Consider the following 19,040-nt stretch of genomic DNA (forward strand, 5'->3'; position numbering starts at 1 on the left):
AGACAGAGAGAGAGAGAGAGAGAGGGCAAAGGCGAATAATCCTGGGCAGTTTTAGCGGTCGCTCGGCAACGGTAAAACGAAGAGAGAAGAACCACCATACGGTGGCACTAAGCAAGAGATACATAATAAGAATGACCACTATTATTTCGACACGGCCCCCGTTGGTCGACCGGGTTGGCCTTCTCCGTACGGCTTCTACGCACACCGAGAAAGAGTAAGAGAGAAGGATTCCTGAAGAGAGGGGGCCGCCATATTGGCGGCTTACGTAATCTTCACGAGCTCACGACGCGCCACTGCCGTCGACGAAACGAAATCGAAAGTAAGCAAACGTTTCGAGTCCCTCGGTTTCTTTTGCCATCTTTCTTCCTCTTTCTTTATTTTCCTCTTTCCCTGCGTTCACCACTGACAAATGCCAGCATGTTCTGGCCGATTTCGAACAGTAGAAGAGCCGAGGAGGAGGAGGAGGAGGAACGTTTCCTGTCCCACTCGACGCAGGAAGCACCGACTCGAAGGAGAAGCCACTATACTACTCTCTTTTTTATCGTGCTCGGGTAAACACGACAAAAAGTCCTCTCTCTCTCTCTCTCTCTCTTTAGATTTTTTTTTTTCTCATTCCCTCTTCCCACTTTCAAGAGGGAACAAATTCTCTTCTAATCTTCGATCATACGATTAAAAAGAAAAAATAGTTGGAAGAAAAAAATGGTAGAAATGGTTAACTGCTTCAAAAAGATGTAGTATATTACTCGTGTTGGACGTTAATTCGTACGAAGGACTCTTCTATAGGACTCCCGGTAACTTTCCAATACTTTCTCTTCCGTTTGGAGCAATCTTGCAAATCGAATCCTCCTCGCGGGAAGATTTCGTTTATTTGTTAAATGAAACTTTGTTTTTTTGGAAGGGCATCGACAAATTTTCAACCGTGACGAAAAGTGAAAGCTTTCTTGTATTGAGGGAAGCGAGAAAATAACGAATTGGCAAGATTTGCGGGGGACAGCAGGGGAGATAAGAGACAGTCGGGAAGTGGGTTACAAACAAATTAAGACGCGACAGGAAAAGTGCAACAATGTCGTTGATAAGAATGTTTGAAAAAATAGCATAATAACAGAGAGTAAGAGAATAAAATGAATAGAAAATAAAACCTAAGTAAGGTGTTCCTATCCGTGTAAGAATTTATTTTCCTACGTAATTAAATAATATTTTATTATAGAATTTTATATCTAATTAAATCTCATTTAATTTGCAGATTTATGCAGTCATTTTCGTTGGTGTGAATATCTTGAATTGATTGTTCAATTTTTATTAAAATTAACAGAGATATGAATGTATGTCAGGAAATTCCTCCCCAACATAGAGTCTTTTCATAATTGGAATGAGCTTAGGGTTATGAAGTTTGGATTAATTAAACAAAATAAAAGGGATGGTTGAGCCAACAGAAATAGAAAAACTTTATTGACTCGTTAGAAAAAAGCCTTTCGGCATAAAAACTCTTCCTTTATATATGTATGCATGCAATCAATATAAATCTGATGGTATCACAATGTTTTTTAAAAATAAACGGGGATACTTATTGGGTCAGTAATCTTATATTAGTTTCGTTCGCGTTGGTGTGAACAATTTTTTGTCATTGCCATTGTACAACCGCAGAATATTTACTTTAAATTCTATTATTAAAAGTATAACAGAAAGATAGAAATAACTTCACCTTTCCCCCTTTTCTTTTATGTTATGTGTGTTATACTTTATTTTATGTGACACACACATTATGCTACACGAGCAGAAGAATAACAAAATCTATTGTTAAGTGATGATATACCTGTGTGTCATAAAACTCTTTTTCGTATTTATTTAAAAGAAAGCTGATCCTCTGCTATATACATCTTAAGTTTATAAGAATTATCGAAGCGAAGGAATTCCAAGGAATATCGAAAGAAAGGCTACTAGCAGGAATCGAGGAACAATTTAGTGCAATATGAAAGATCGATAGAAAAAAACAAGTGAAACTCATAACAGAAATCTAGTAACATGTGCTGATCATGTATGAACAGAATAACATGATAACAGAATATATCGTTAATTAATAATAATCAAAATCGTATCTTTTTTTCCATAATACTTCCTTCCGCTTGTACAACGCGAAACTATTGGAAGAGTAAAATTTGATAATCAGCCAGTTGAGAAAGCGCGTTCACGCAAATTACGGAAATTGAAGATCCTCTCATGACCATACGAAATTTGGTAATAATTAATTCTATTATCTTGAACCTTTCGTTAGGACTCTTATTTATTTTGATTTGTCAGTATTTTTCTCAAGATCGCGTAGTTGTCTCTCATCGTAAGCAAAAGAGGGCCACGGGCCGAGACATCGATTTGGCCCGGACGAATTCGTCGAAAGCCGATCTATTTTCCTACGAGTCCGGTCACTTGCCCAATCGTTTGGCAAACTGCCATTCGTTGCACCTTAGTAGCATCTTCCTAACTTCCCGAACCTTGCTCCCAATTTCTCTCCCTCTCTCTTTTCTTCCCTCTCACCCTTTCTCTCTGACACGAGGTGAGATCGCACAAATAGATACTCGCATACGCCCACGTTTGAAAAGCTCACCAGCTAGAGTAGTTCTCTTGTTTTCGTTTTTGTGTTTTTTTTCTTTTCCAACAAGTTATTCTATTATCGATAATACGTGTGTTGATATTAAAAAAATTGTTTAAATATTTATATTTTTCTAATTTTGAGTATTTCCTCAAATAAATTTCTTCCTATACGTATAACATCTTTTTCGGATATCTCGATCTTTTTTCTTTCTTCTTTTGCTAAACTAAAAATATAAATACGAAGGATGACGATAAAAATTCTAATCGCGGCCACGCAATCGAGTATTTTTGTTCTTTTTAATATGTTTTGAATAATAGGCACATCGATCTAATTATTCCATCCTTGACGTTATATTTGCTAGAAATCCTAAGGAAATAAATAAAACAAAAGAAAAAGTATAGAGAGGAAAAACGGAGAATTGTTTAAAAACGACTGCGAAAGAATTTGTAAAAAGTGTCTCCTCGCGCTTTGGAACGGTGAAAGGTCTTCCGCGAGGTCGCTCGAGAAATCATTCGACCGTCGAGAGAAAGAAAAAGAAAAAAAAGGAAGGTAAGAAAAACAGGGGAACCTTTTACGATAGTCAAGAAAAGAAAACCGTATACGAATGCGTTGGTCGGATTCGATTAGTTGCTACGATATTAGGTTTCTCTAATAGAAAATATTTTATTTACATTTCTACGTTCCTACCGAAAGTTGTAAAAGTGAAAATTTGTATGGGAAACGTAGAGGAAAAAAAAACGAAAGGATTAAAACTAGAACATTTTTACCTTCGTTCTATTTGTTAGCCTTTCAAAAATAAAAAAAAATAAATGAAAAGAGAAAAAAAAATAAAAAAAAATAGGAATCTGGAGCAAAATACGATTGGTCTGAATTCTTTTCTCCGAAATTTTGGAGCTTATGTTAGTTGCCGATGACAATGCCAGAAGCAAACTTAAGAAGCATAGCCCGATTTCACCCAGAAGGTAACAAGAGCGACGAATGGCTTTATCACGAGTCGGCGAGATCACTAGCGCAATAAATTCGTTTCACCCTTTTTCCAATACCCTTATTGAGTTTATAAGAGCGCGTCGAAGGCCAATTTCTAATCGTTCCTCGTTCAAGGATAAGAGAAACGCGTTTGGTCCTTGTCAGGGCGATTCTATTGCTGCTCGTATGGGACAAGAAAATGTTAGGAAAAAAATTGTACGTAGAGAAAACAATAGGATCGACGTGAGAAAAGAGTGACGAACGAATATAAAGAGAGGTAGAGAACGTTCTACTTGAATAACTCGTCGGCGCACAGGTTTTCTACGCTTTGCAAAGTTACAAAGAGAAAAAGAGATATACGGAAGAAGAAGAAGAAGAATAAGAATAAGAAAGGAAAAATAAAAAAACCTTTCTAAGTGATCTATTTCAACATATCTAACTTTTCGTAACCTTTTGACAACTTATGTTAAATGTCGGATAAAAATGATGATTCTGATGACGGCGTAAAAGGAGAGCGAGAAAAGGACTTTATTTTTCCTTTTTCTTTTCTTTTTTCTTTTTTTTTTTAAAGAAAAGACCGATAGAAGAAAGGTTGAAAAAGTCTCATAATCTTGGCATTGTGAACAGTAATAGGGGAAATAATTTCCAAGCGGACGCTCGTAAATGCCCTCGTAAACGAGTAGTAATGCCACGGCCATCGGACCTTTTCTTCTTCCTCTTCTATCCTTTTTCAACACTCTTAGGGTGCTTGTTTGCCCTCAGGGTTTACCGACGAAAAAAAAAAAACGAAGATCCATCCTTGCTTTTCCGAATTTCATCACAAAAATTGCTCTATTTCATTTTTCTATTTTTATTTTTTTATTCATATGGCTTTTAATATTGAACGGGCATAGTTTTTATTTGGGTCACTACAATCTATTTTTATCCTATTCGTTATTGTCTCTAATTCAATATATTCGATCATATATATTATATTTTATTATTTCCGTACGTATATAGTTAATATTTATTAAAATACACCCAATTTTTTCTATTTTTAAACGATTCTGATTTAACACGATCGAGCCAAATTCTAAGAAGACAATTTTACTTTACCTGAGAGCACTTCACCTGAGTTAAATAAAAAGTATTATTCGATAGATGCAGTTTATATATTCTTTTACACGTATTCTTCGAGATAACGTATCTATCGTGTAAAAATAAAATAAGGTGTACTCTGTTATTTATAATAGCCCAAAAATAATATGTTAAACGTTTTACGATTTATGATAATAATATAATCAATCGAATAAATACTTTAATATAACAAATCATTGAGATAAACTAGAATAGAAAACTTAAATTAATTGCACTGACATTCAATTTCTAACCATCGATATTTATATTTTTTCTCTCGGCATGCAATAACGTTGAATTATTGTAGATCTTCGTGATTCAACATCCGATCAATGTTTCTCTCTCATAATCAGTATTGATAGACAATGGTCAACGAGAGACGGAGAGAAATCTCCGTGCGTTGAGGAAGTAAAGGAGACCTTTTTTTTCTTTTATGACAGCAAAGAAGAGAGAGATAGAGAGAGAGAGAGAGAGAGAGAGAGACATGCAACGTGGCAGTTTTATGAGCGTAAGTTTATTGAGAAGATTATGTAAGTCGCATACGGAGACGGACAAGTCTCTCTCTTTTTCTTTCTCTTTTTCTACGTCTTTCTCTCTTTCGTTTTCTTCAACGATTCCTCTCGTGCTTCTGTTTTTCCCACTCCTCTTGTCCTGATGGTCGCCACGAATGCGTCGTTTATGGCCACGACTAAGTTGGCCGAGGCTACGTTTTACGGCTACGTTTCTGTCTTGGACGGTTTATTCTCTCTCTCTCTCTCTCTCTCTCTCTCTCTCTCTCTCTTTCTCTCTTTCGCATATCTTACATTTCTTTTCTTTCCTATTCGTTCGTTCAAGGCTTTTTCTTCATATTCTTCTTCTATAATACTTCTTCTCCTTTCGAACTCAATCCAAAAGTTACGGGGATATTTTTATTCATTCTCAATTCTTTTCATCCATTGCGAACTACCGAGAAAAATCTTTTATTATCGAAAGTGAAAGAGTTGAAAAAAACGACCGGCAACGATTTTTGTCATCTTAATATGATTAATTATTTTAGTAGAGCAAGGTCGACATTTTTTGCTTGTTACATACGTAAGTTGGAATAGAAAAATCTGTGATAACGCGTCGTTTTAAAAGTGATAAGTCGAGCGCATCGTCGTCGTTTCGCAAGGGCAACTGACACAACCGGCACAAGTACAAAAACTAATGCTAAAGTACGTATCGTGTTTTATTATTTATTTAGGAAAATATATTGTTAAGACGAATTTGGTATTGTTATCTTATTGCAGAACCTATGTAGAAAATGTAAATTGTCAATCTCAGTTGAAGAGAAACAACCCTAAACACACAGCGAACCTACATCGTGTTTAAACTGTAGATATTATTGTCGTAGCTTAAAAATATTCGCTATGTATTTTCTTCTATTATAAAAACGAAGTTGAAATTTGTATTCGTTGTTAAATATAATGTTTTTTCAAAAATCTAAACGTGTTGCGAATGCTAAACGTTTTTCTTCTTGATTTTGTTCATTTAGATTCGTTTTATCGATATTCGCCCATGCAAATCCGCTTTTTTTATTCGTTCTCGAAATCGAGTTTCCCGAATTGGTAAATTTTGATCAGATTTTAACTGTTTAATAATGTTTAACTGTGAAATAGTATAATATAATCAAATAATTCTTTTTCAATTCCATGATTTGAAATTAATTGATTTTGATATTTATTGCGAGTTATAAGATGTTACTTAATGAATATTGCGAAGACATAAGAAAAAAATAACTCTCAGCGTTACGATCTTCGATTCTGACGTCAATTTTTAAACGCGTTAATTAGAATTTCGAGCGGTATCGATGAAAACGTTAAAAGAAGGAACCGACGTATCATCGACGAGGAGAAAGTAAAAGTGTATTTAAAAAGTCGTCGTCGTATCGATTCACGAATTCGTTCGAGAAAACAAAAATGTTCAATTGATTGCTCGGAAAAAAAATTACTCAACTGTGCTTAAAAAAATAGTTGGAAATATAGATACAAGGAAAAACGACGAAATGTGTTTTACATCATACATAGTTACGAGAGACAGAGAAAGAAAGAGAGGTGGAAAGAGGGAGATAGAGCAATCCTTAGAAATGTAAACATAACGAAATAAGAATACAGAATACGCAATTTAATTTGATCGCAGTTAAATGTTTCATGCGATATATTTTATTAACCACGTGTGATAATTCTATAAAATGTCTCTAATCACGAGAGAAATAAAAAAGAGAAAATAACGTTGAGAAGGTTTCAATCCTTTGACCATGCCTCTCACCCTTTCCAATCACCTCTCTCTTTCTCTCTCTCTCTCTCTGACTTTTCGATAAAATACGAAACTATTATCTTCTTTCCGTTTGCACACAAAAAATACGAATAGTCGTTTCAATTTCTGCAACACTCGTCTCTACGATTGAAATTCAATTTTACTTCTTACCCCGATACGAATTATATTTCTTTTGACAATTATTCGATTATTAAACAAGAACGCCGAAAATGAAATTGAAAAAAAATAATAATAAAAATAAAAGATGATAGAAAAAATTAGTTGAAAAAAAAAAAAAAGAAAAAAAAAAAAAATAGAATCTATTGCTCAAGACTTTTCCAAGAGTTATATCTAGCCGCGCGTCGTCTCCGCAAAGAGGACACGAGCACCTTCTCGTAGACATGCACGCGCGAGACAAAGTGCGTTCGTTTGAAGCGTTAGAAAGAGACAAAGAGAGAGAGAAAGAGAGAGAGAAAAAGAGAGAGAAGCGTATAAGTGCGTAGAGCGTGTGTAAGTAGGCCACGGTGCTTTCACACGATAAGGTCTTATCAGAGCGTGCGCGTACGTCATCCCTCTATCTCCCTCTCTCTCCCTCTCACTCTCCCGATAACTTCCTTTTTCGTATTCTCTCTCATTTTCTACCTATATCTTTCTTTCTCTCTCCCTCTCTCTCCCCCTGTTTCTCTCGTCGACAAAGCGCCGGTAAAACCTTCTTCTTTCTCGGTTCTCCGCATGATAAAGCCCTTCTTCCCGTTCGCGTACGCAACGGGCGAGGCTTTCTAAAGGCCCCGACAGCGTCAATGAGAGGAATTTTAAAAGCGAAGCCTTTCCTTTCTCCCTCACTTTTTTTTCTCTCTCTCTCTTCCTCTCTCGCTTCTTTTTTTCTTCTTCTCCCGTTTCTATTGTTAATTTAATTACGTATTGTTCGGACTCAGCAGAATACTCCTCTCTCTCTCTCTCTCTTTCTCTCTTTCTCTCTTTGCTTTATTTATATTATCCTTACGATCATATTATATACGTAGATATTATTTGTTTTAATTTATCCAACATCGTTCAATGGATATACCAAATCTTTTGTTTATTGCACTTTCTCTCTCTCTTTCTCTTTAGCTTATCATCGCGTTGCACTTTCCTCTACTGTTCCACTTTTATTAGCCATCCGTCTCTTTCTTTCTACTCGACGCTATGAGAACGTCTAGTTCCAATCGTGTATGACAACGACGTAGCATTATACATGAAAGAAGAAATGCAAGAAGAGATATAGATAGAAAGAGATACCTCGTATGGAAATGCAAGACGATAGGGCGCGGGGACGTTTTAGAATGAAAGCATATGCACGGTGTGCCGACTAACTCGTGCCGAGATAAGCGACAAAGAATTACACGCAGAACGCTTCTACGATTCCTCCTACTTCCAGTTGGAACCAAGTAGTTATCTTCATGCGTATACACAATAAACGATCCTCTATGGCTTTCGAATAACGTCGTTTCCAAATGAACAAACTATGATATTTACTATTTGTGAATAAATGCAACACACATTTTTTTTTGTTCCCTATGAATTATATGACAAATTTTCTAAACGAGCGTAAAAGAAATAGGACGCATCCTTTGCTTTCCACGCTTCCGATGCATTCTTGGAAAAGCGTTAAAAATCTATTTGCAATTAAAAGATTAATAATCTATGGACACGTTTTCATGCGTGAAACGTATTCTTAAAAGGTAAGGATTTTGACGACGTGAAAATTGTTGTCTTCCGTGAAATGAGACGCAGTATAAACGTGCGTTGGAAAAGTCAAGCCTTTAGGTATGAATACGTATAGGTGTATAAGAATACATATGTATGTATGGCGGAGGAATAGGAGTAGGAGTATAGGTAAGAGGCAAGAGAAGAAGAAGATGAATAATAATAATAATAAAAATAAGAAGAAAGAAATGAAGGAAGGAAGGAGCTTAGGACTCGGCTGGATCGCGTGATTTTCTCCCAAGGTTAACCCATTTGAGTTTGTAACGTCGCATAAAGCTATTTGCGTGGACGTCCCGAGCAAGAACGCGCATAATTTCTAGCTGTTCGCGGATAAACGTTTGGCTAGCGAACGAAAGACTATTTAGCGTTTGTTTTTACAACTTGTTTTTCTTAACGGCACTCTGACACGTATCATTCAGGTTTATAAGCTATCAGGTACTTGTGCTCTTTACTTCGAACGTTAGTATGTATTACGTTACACAAGTATTGGACACCTTTAAATCATTCGAATAAATTCGATTAAATGACATTTCCTTGAAGTCAGAGGATGTAATCATTTTCTAAAACACGTAATTCGAGACGACGTTGACTGCTTGACACGAATGGAAATAAATTTTATGGAAATATGATATTCGATGGTATTAAAGGACATTGAAATGTTTAAGAGAAAATACTCGTGGATAGATAGAAAAGGTATTATAGATGATGGTTACGTTTGTCGAATGATAAAGAGAAAGAGACGTTCTCGATTGATGGGAGTTTCTTCGTGGACGTCTTGTACACTACGTCCCTGGAGAAGTCGAGGAGCGTCGACGCGTTAACGCGACGTACAAATAACAATGTGGAGGAGGCCTTGAGAGAGCACCGCGATCGCGCAAGCCATCGAATGTAAAACGTTCACATAACGTTATAACCTTACATAATGATCGGTAGAGTAATAATGCTATTGCAATGTCGCCTCCTCCGTACGCGATAATCGAAAATCGTTTGAAAGATTTGGATCATTATGATGCAGAAAAGAGAAGATAAACAATGCGTAAATGAGCTATTATGCCTGGACTAGTCGGCAAGAAGACGGCAGTCAAGGTGATTTTTTGAAAACATCGGTAGAACGGGTATAAAAGCGTATGAATGTAAATGTAAAAGTATTTTCGTAACTCGTCTCTTGATATACGTGATATGCGTTAGTTGTTCGTCAATATCGATTACTTGAGAAATCATTTTTTCGAATGGACAACATAAAGCAAAAGATTGCGTTTAAATAAAATTCGAATTAGAGTAGGTAGGGTACTATACGAGTTACTGAATCGCATTGTCATTTAGATAAAAGAGAAATCATTGATTGTTTTTTATGTACCTATGATATACGCACATACGTATGTGCGTAACTAGGTAGATATATTCGGTAATATCGAACGATCGATATCGTAAAAATCCGTCCGATGGAATGTTTCTCCACGTGCACGAAAAATCGAATGATATTTCGAGTTGACGAGCAAACACTAGTTTTATCTGTTCGTGATCGAGGTTTTCGATCGGGGGTACACGTGGATCGCGTCGTGGATTATCAGACGTACGATCGCCCTGCCTGGCGCCATTTAGATGGTTTTTCTCGGAAAAGAAAAATTCTAAGCCACGAAGCCATGTCGTGTCGAATTAAATGCGTAACATATATAATCGATTAATCGACACTTGTCTCTTAATACGAGTCTTATTTCAATATTTTTCCAAAAATCTTCTTAGTTTAGAAAATACTGTTCTGCGTTGAAAAATCAATCTTACGAAAATCTTCAAAGACCTTTTAAGGCCTTCCTTATTCCATTATCATACGTTTTCGTGATAAATATTATCTATTTTTATTAGATCCAACACACATTACGACACGCGTTTAACTAATTTGACCTACTTTCGGATAGTCCAATCTTACCCTAATACATTTAACAAAAAACAAAACTCCACTGAACCAAATCCATCGTTGCTTTTTTTTTTTTTCCTTTTTCCTTTCCAATTAAATAAGAATCATGTACCCATTTCTCTCTATTTAGAATTAATTCCATACCCTTTTAGTCATCTCTCTTTTCTTTCTCTCTCTCTCTCTCTCTTTTCACGTCTCTCGTTCCTTTGAGAACGTCCTCCGTCAATGATAAATTACGTAAGCGAGCGTGTAAGTGCGTTCGCGCGCACAAGATTATTCGTCGGAGATTTTCCTTGTATTTTTCATTCTCGCGTTTCCCACCGGCCATGATGGCTCCCTATTGTCTCGTACCGAAAGACGTTCCATTTCCTACGAGCGCCACGTACAATCGCCTTCTTTTTTCCCTTTCCTCTTCCTCGGCTCTGGTCCCTACTACCGCCATCGCAAGCACCAGCCCAACACCAGCACCAGCCCAGCACCATTTCGAAGAGAAACGCACGTGCGCCTTTCATTCTTGGAAAGTCGAGGTCCCCTGATTGTGTATTACATACTATACTTTATCTTTCCACGTTCTCTCTCTCTCTCTCTCTCTCTCTGTCTCTGTGTGTTAGAGTTAGGAAAAAAAGGAAAAAAAGAGAATAGAAAAAAAATAATATACTGCCTTATCACTTTTCATTAAAGCTTTATAAATGCGTAGTTAAAAATAGATATCACAGATATACCAAGGTTTCCAGAAACGCGTGTCAGAATTGTACAATCTTTCTCGAGCAACCCAACGCTATCCAGAATATGTCGCGTTTCTGCACAGGAAGGATTTGAAATTAATGATTATATAATTCTGTGAAAGCGCGAGGCAAAAGAGAAAGAGAGAGAGAGAGAGAGGAGGGAAGTAGTTAGCTCAACGAATATCTATGTATGTTTGCGGGTTCCTCGGTCGAAGGAATCTCTTGTTAAGATATGACGAGTTACTCCGCAAACTCGATCATTTTATCTTTAAATCTTCGAGCTTCGACCAAGCTAAGTATCTAGGTCATTTCTTGACCGAAAAAGAAAATCCAATGTGTAATGCATGTGTTCTATGATACGAGATTAAGTATCAAATACTAATTTATGCTCGAAAGATAAGTTTAAATTAATGCGTGTATGTTTGTATGCGTTAATTTGAAAAACAAAATTAATTCACGAGTTATTCAAAAGAAATTATTCATTGCAAATTTGTACATTTAATATTAGAATAATAAAAGTATTGATATATATATGAGCGTATGTTTTAAATTATAGAATAGGGGGAATACCACCTTCAATTTACCTGGTTTCCCTTTCTATAAGATTCTATTACGAACGCGCGATGTTTACATGAAGACATTGTAACAACCGAAGGAAAGACGACGGATGATGCATTTTAAAGATCAATCGTGCTCTCTCCGTGTACGTATTTTTCTTACAATTAGTATTATTTATTCATACTATTGGTAGATCCTCAAGAAACATGCGAATATTATACGTATACACGCAATAATACTTGAATACTTTTATACGGTTGAGAGATATTTGTAAAAGACATATGAAAAGGGAAACTCGTACAATTGGAAGGGATATCCGTATCCTGCACTCAATATTGATCCACCTATCTCCTCATATATGTATGTATCTTTGTTCATTCTGTATAAGTCCAATTAAAATATCACGAAGAGTTAATTGGTCATTCTTAGTTAACAAGTTTAATCGGATTCTTTAATGATCGGTCTTCTCAAGTTTTGGTCGAGACGAACGATTGCAACGACGACGACAAGGATAATATGTTAATCGAAAGAGTTCTTTCGTATATTTCTCTTAAAAATATACAAACAAACAAAAATAAAAGATATCTAATAAATAAAAAAATGTATAATGTGATTATTTTGCATTAAACAAATATATTGTACACATATTTATATTTGTAGTTTATCGAATTAATTTCTAGCTTGATATAATGAAATAAAAGAAAAGAGAGATGATAGAACGATGTATTTTTTTTTCTTGAATTTTCTTTCTTTTTTCTCAAGTATCGGACTCTCGCGCGTTTCTTCGTGGCACACCGTACGTGCAAAGTAGAAGGTTACCGAATGACATCAGCCCGTGAGCTATTACTACACTCTATTACTTCGTTCTCTTGCGCGATGATAGCGGCAATCGCATTTTCTTCCATTAACGAGAGTACGTTCGAACAGACTCCTACGATTCTCGGTCGAATCGTTGACATAAACGTCGTACAGGATAATAACTAATAACGCTATCGTTTTAACGATTTTCTCAGCGATTTAACGCGTTCGAAAACAATTTGTAACTTGTCAGGAAAAGAGAAAAAAAAAAGAGTGGAAAAAATGGGATATATAAAATAGATGGGATATGGTTGTACGTAGTAACACTTATTAGATCCAACAAATTCTTACGATTGTTGTTGAAGAAACTTTCTTACGAAGAAGCTTTGCGTTGTCAGTCGAAGCTGAAGCAACCGAAGCTCGTCTTCTCGAGCTCGCTAACGAGCCTGGTATGCTGACATTTTACTAGGAACGCAAATAAATGCTTAAATAGATGAGCCAATGCAAATGAGAGAAGGAAAGATTTTCGTCGTGTTGCATTGCGTTTATATTTTTATTGAGAATATTATATCCATGACTATGTCAAATATATGTATTGTATTTGTATACGTTCATAACGTAACGACTGGGTGGCATTATAAAAAATGGTAATATTACTCGATCGATTTATAAGACGACTACTTGTTTCCTCCGTATAGGATGACCCTGTTTCCTTTCCCTCTTTCTCTTTATCTTATTACGTTGTTGCGAACGAATGAATAATTAAAAGTAACTTATACGCGTACTGCGCATGACATTCGCAATGCGTTGATCAGCATTATTACAAACTAAAAAAAAGTCTTACATTAGTCGTCACATGGGAAGACAAAAGCAGTGTGTAATTATGTAAAAACCGATTGGCAAAACGAAACGTCATTTCTCGAAACGATAGTTCTCGTTATTTGTTTTTTCCTCCGCGTTCCCTCGCAGAACGCAAACGAGTTAGCGCAATTTCTTACGTTAGATCGACAAAATGGAAGGAGGAAGAAATGTAAAATAATACTCTTCTAGACGTTGAACGAATAAAAAGACCATGACTAGAAAGAACGCTAATTGCGTTGAGGTAGAGGACGGGCGTTGAAGCTTGCAACCTTGAAAGTGGCCACCACCTTCCCCCAACGTTGTAACTTTCGTTAAAAAGTTTCAACAGCCAAGGCAATTTCTATCCTCGGAAGTAGTAACAGCTAATGCAATTGCAAAGAGGAGCAACGGCAATGGCAACGAGTCCATCGAGAGAAAAGAAAAGAGGGAACGAGTATTTGTTGTGTTGGCGAAACGACGGAAGAAAGATCCCTCCTCCTCCCCCACCTCCTCCTCCTCCTCCTCCTCCTCCTTCCACGACTTCCCGTCTCTATGTCTGTCTCTTTTTCTACGTTTAACCAATCCCACGTTAACAACTCTCACTCGCACTCTTAGCCCTTTCTTTCAATACGTCTTTCCTTCCCTCTACCCCTTCTACCTCTTTCTTTCTTCCTTTCCCTTCTCCCCCGTACCCCTTCACCAACCACTCCCCCTCCCCCTCCCTATTCCCTCTCCGTCTTCCTTCCTTTCTTTCTTTCTGCTCGTTCCTCTCGCTGTACTCCAGCTCTTTCTCCACTCTCGTCACAGGGAGCAAACCGGATTCGCAATAAAACGAACCACCTCGAAATATACGCGAAGAGTCCAACGAGGATCTAACCTATACGGTCAAACTGGATCTCGGTGTCTTTCTCTCTCTCTTTCTCTCTTTCTATATCTCTCTTGCTTCGTTCTCCTGCCCTCCAAGAAATTCGAGTGAAAGGGATTCTTGGTGGAAGGAAGGGATAGCTAGGCTACTCGCGTTGCCTTGTGAGAAAGGTGCAAGTACGATCACCGACGAACGTTTCTTTTTCTTTCTTTCTTTCTTTCTTTCTTTCTCTCTTTCTTTTTCTCTCTCTCTCTCTCTCATTCACTTTTACGTTCTCGTGGGACGACGACGACGACGAGGACGAGGACGAGGACGAGGACGACGACGAAAACGACGACGCGAAGAGACGTTGAACGTTCGCTGGAGAAAGAATAGAAGGGAAAGGGAAAGGGAGAAGAGAAGAGAAGAGAGAAAGGGAAAAGAAAGGAGCGAAGGGTGGAGAGAAAAAAAAATGCAAAGGTGGTTCCATGATTCCGGAGAACAACGAAATCCCCCTTCTTTCTCTTGCTCTTTTATTTCTTCTTTTTTCTTTTTTTCTTTCTATTTTCGAACTCAATGCATGTAAGTACAGGATGAGGTGAACATTTTCAAAGGGTAAATAAATTTTCTTGTCCGAGTAATAAGTAACAATATTATATACGAAACATTTATTACTACAATTTACAAATAGTTATAATTTTAAAATTATAAATACATTCCAATGTGAGAAAGATAAAACGATATTTAGCGAAATAATGAACACTTTCAAAAGCTCGTCTCCTTAAATATTATTATATTTCTATAATTGATTTATATCTAAAAATCTCTACGCGTATACGTGTAATTTACCTCTGTCATGAGTTTATATTCGGTATTGAATATTTAGCTGTCTCGTGATAAGTGAAAGAAAAATACCGAAGAATAATGCGATAAACGAGAGAGGAGGCCGCTCGTGTGGCGAATGTAAAAATAAAAACACAATACACTTTAATTGCACGTACAGTGTTGCGATGCAACGCAACGGAAGAGGACCTTGTGATGGTCCTCTCTCTCTCTTTCTCTCTCTCTCTCTCTCTCTCTCTCTCTCTTTCTATTTATCTATCTATCTATTTATCTTCTTTCAACTCTTTCACGAGTAATGATAAACAGCAGCATGTTGCTCCCTGCAGCGATTACGCAAGTCGCTTGGCCTTCTCAACGCGCTTCTAATTTAGACCGCACCATAAATAAATAAACAGTATCGCGAACGCGATAGATAGCTCGATATTTTCCTTCCTTCTTTTTCTTTTTGTATTTTTTTTTTTTTTTTTACTTGTAGTTTAACTCGTGCACTTCATATTAGTCATAACGTTGAATTTCTTGTCAATATACTAGACTTTTTGTTTCTCATCGTGCGTACATAATATAGAAATATCTACATATGTATGTACAAGTGTATACGATACATGTAAGCATATTTAAGTTTATTCGTATATATTTTTCTTTAGTTATGCTAACATAAATCAAGAAAATCGAACCGATTATTTACGTAGCGTTCGTTTTATTCATATGAAAACGTTTATCGATTTTTTGGAAAACTAAGCACGAGCTCCGTTTATTATAATATTATATATATATAAACATCATTAAATTTCTTTTTTCCATTTGTTCAAATCAAAAATCGAAACGTTTCGCGCAATTAACGAACGTCACGGAACGCTCTTTTGAACGCGGAGTGTAAGACGAACAATATTCGTTTCTCCCTAGTTGGGTAGGTTCTTCCTTCGTTAAAGGTTACCGATTTCTCATCGATCGATGATTAAATTAATAGTATAGAAAAATAGACATTTTTCATGGCATTCCTTCCTTCAATCATTCGTCGAACAAAACGATCGATTTGAAAAAGATAATTGATTGATCTAGCACGTAAAAAGAAAAATTATGATTTCATCCAAACGATTAATCAATAATGCGTCTAGAAATTTACCTCTAAGTTATCCTTTGCACACATTTAGATATGTAACCACCAATCAATCGTTATTCGTGAGAAATATTTTAAATCGGCCAATTCGATTTTTTGTAACAAATTAATATATAGGGGAACACGAATAATAATTTAATAATGAATAAATAATATTGTGTATGAGATTATTTCTAGTTTCTTTTTTTCTCTTTAGATTGTATTATTTTTTATAACCAATTTCACATCGAATGATTCTCCCGTCTGATAATTACTTTAGTCAGCGTAGTTAGGAAAGTTGAATATTTATCCTATCAGCTGTTTCCCCCGACCTCCTTTCGACTGGCTGCTTTTCGCGAATGAAATTCGTCTACCGTTCCTAAGTATAGTCACCGCGCCACGCCGTTGGCATAATTCGCGGATATATGCGAATAGCCATAGCTCGGAACCGTGGTGAACGGAATCGAACGCATTGTCGGTGATCGTCAAACGGGGTCATTGATCCTTTTCGTCCTTCTCAATCGTTGTTGATCATTCGTTCATTCGCGCGGGGGTGGAAGAAAAAATGGAATTACGACGTTTCGTGAAATAAAATAAAGAAATCTCATTATTTGCGAGCTCGCGTTAATATTCAAAAAGTGAGTTTTACTTTTTTCTTGTACGTCTATTTGCATTGCATAAATCGTTAAACAATGCGATTACAAAATTATAATTGTATAGCAGCCAGCTATTGTTTATATTAATAATCCGAATTTAATATTCATACAAACCGTGACAACGAGTTTTAATTAAAATCGTTAAATACCTATTATCATCGTAAACTATTAGATAACCGTTATCACTATATATTAATATTCATTCAAATTTATTAAATAAACGAAACAAAAAATAAAAAAAAACGGGTAATTAAACGTTTACAGAGAATTTTGTTCGCTTTGATGAAAATGATCTCTTTTGACTCGTTTCTGCGCATATACATATATAATACTAAACGCGATCGAGTTACGCCGCGTTGCGATCTCATGTTTTTAAAAGAAAGCATGCGCAACAGAGAGAGAGAGAGAGAGACAGAACGTGCTCCTCCTTCTTAGGAGGAGAAGGAGAAAAGGATGTGAGAACGAACGGTGTAACTTATAGTCGAGAGTAGCAAAAGAAAAAGAAGCGAGAGAGAGAGAGAGAGAGAGAGAGAGAGAGAGAGATAAAAAATAGGAAAAAAGGAAGGAACGAAACATTTCGACTTGCGGTTTCCGAGCGAACGAAGAACCTCGCGATATAACGTGCGCGGGAGAAAGACGACGATGGGAGGATCAGCTACGGGAGTTCTAACAGACGGAAAACGAGAAGAAAGGAAAAGAATCGACGAGAGGGACAGAGAGCACGAGGAGAATAAGGGAACGCAGAAGAGAGGAAGTCGTAGAGGAATGGTGGACGAGAGAAAAAGAAGACGAAGGGAGTCGGGGATGGTCGTGGAAAAAGAAATCAAGATGGAGAAAGAGAGATAGAGCGATAGAAAGGTGGGAGAAGGGGCGGGGTGTGGAGAGGGAGAGGGAGTGGAGAGGGTGAGGGAGAGGATAGGGGAAAATGAGAATTTATTATATTTTGAAAATCTTAGACTCGCGGAAAAGTAAAATTCGAAGAGATAAAAAAGAAGGAAAAAAGAAACGATAAAGAGATGAAAGAAAAAGGGGAACGGAAGTGTAAATAAATAAAAATAAAGATAAGACATAAGAAAAAGAGAGGTCGAAATTTTTGAATTGAGGTGTTTGGAGGAGGTCGGAAAGAGACCATAGACGAGAAGAGGGAATAGAAGAAAGAGGATTGGCGGGAAACGGAAGTGGAAGTGGAAGGAGAAAGGGAAAGAAAGAAAGATAGCAAAATAATTCTTGACTGCTAGAATACTATGTAGTTTCTTCTATCCTTTCTAGTAGGAATTATTGAGGAAGGATTTTAAGCTGTCCCATATATATATGTAAGTATCTATTTATGTTTGTATTTAAATGTATGAAACCCTGTCTCTTCCGATTATGAGATTGAGATAAAAGAAGAAGAAGATCTAAGAAGTATTCCCGAATAGATTTTTCTAACGTTGTCTTACGTTTCGTAAGAGATGACCGCGTCTAACCATAGGTCGAGCGTATTACGTTATTGCCGAGAGACAAAGAAAAGCTTTATTCGAGCAAGTACGTCCAATGAAAGGGGAGAACGTAAACGCGGGATTTTCGGCGCGTCCTTTCGGAAAGAAACACGCGGTCCGTTATCAAGTCGAATGCATGTGCAGGAAAAACGCGGGTACGGTGTTAATGCGAACACAGTTTTGCGTTTGTTCCGCGGATATATGTGTATGTATGTATGTACGAAAGAGGAGGAAAGCGCGCAGCGGGCCTAGGCAAGAGAAGAGCTAGCTAGCTAGCTAGCTATTTGTAATGTAATAGGGAGAGCACCACACGCCGGGGAAAGGGAGAGAGGGTGGACTGGGATGGTGGGAGTGTTAGAAAAACAGAGGAGTACAGAGAGAGAGGGAGAGAGAGCGCGTACGCGGTCGCGAGAAAGAGATCGTCGAGAGAGATGGGACTCACTCGTATACTACTCGGAATATTACGATTCCCTTTACGAACCAACCGAGGAGGCCTCTCTAGCCCGTCGGGTATTCATTCCGTCGGTAAAGAAAGAGGGAGAAAGAGAAAAAGAGAGAGAGAGTGAGAGAGAGAGACGCACATTTCGGACCCTCAACC

This window comes from Polistes canadensis, unplaced genomic scaffold (assembly GCF_001313835.1).
Source record: "Polistes canadensis isolate GaletaPanama2010 unplaced genomic scaffold, ASM131383v1 scaffold_55, whole genome shotgun sequence".
NCBI classification, from domain to species: Eukaryota; Metazoa; Arthropoda; class Insecta; order Hymenoptera; family Vespidae; genus Polistes; species Polistes canadensis.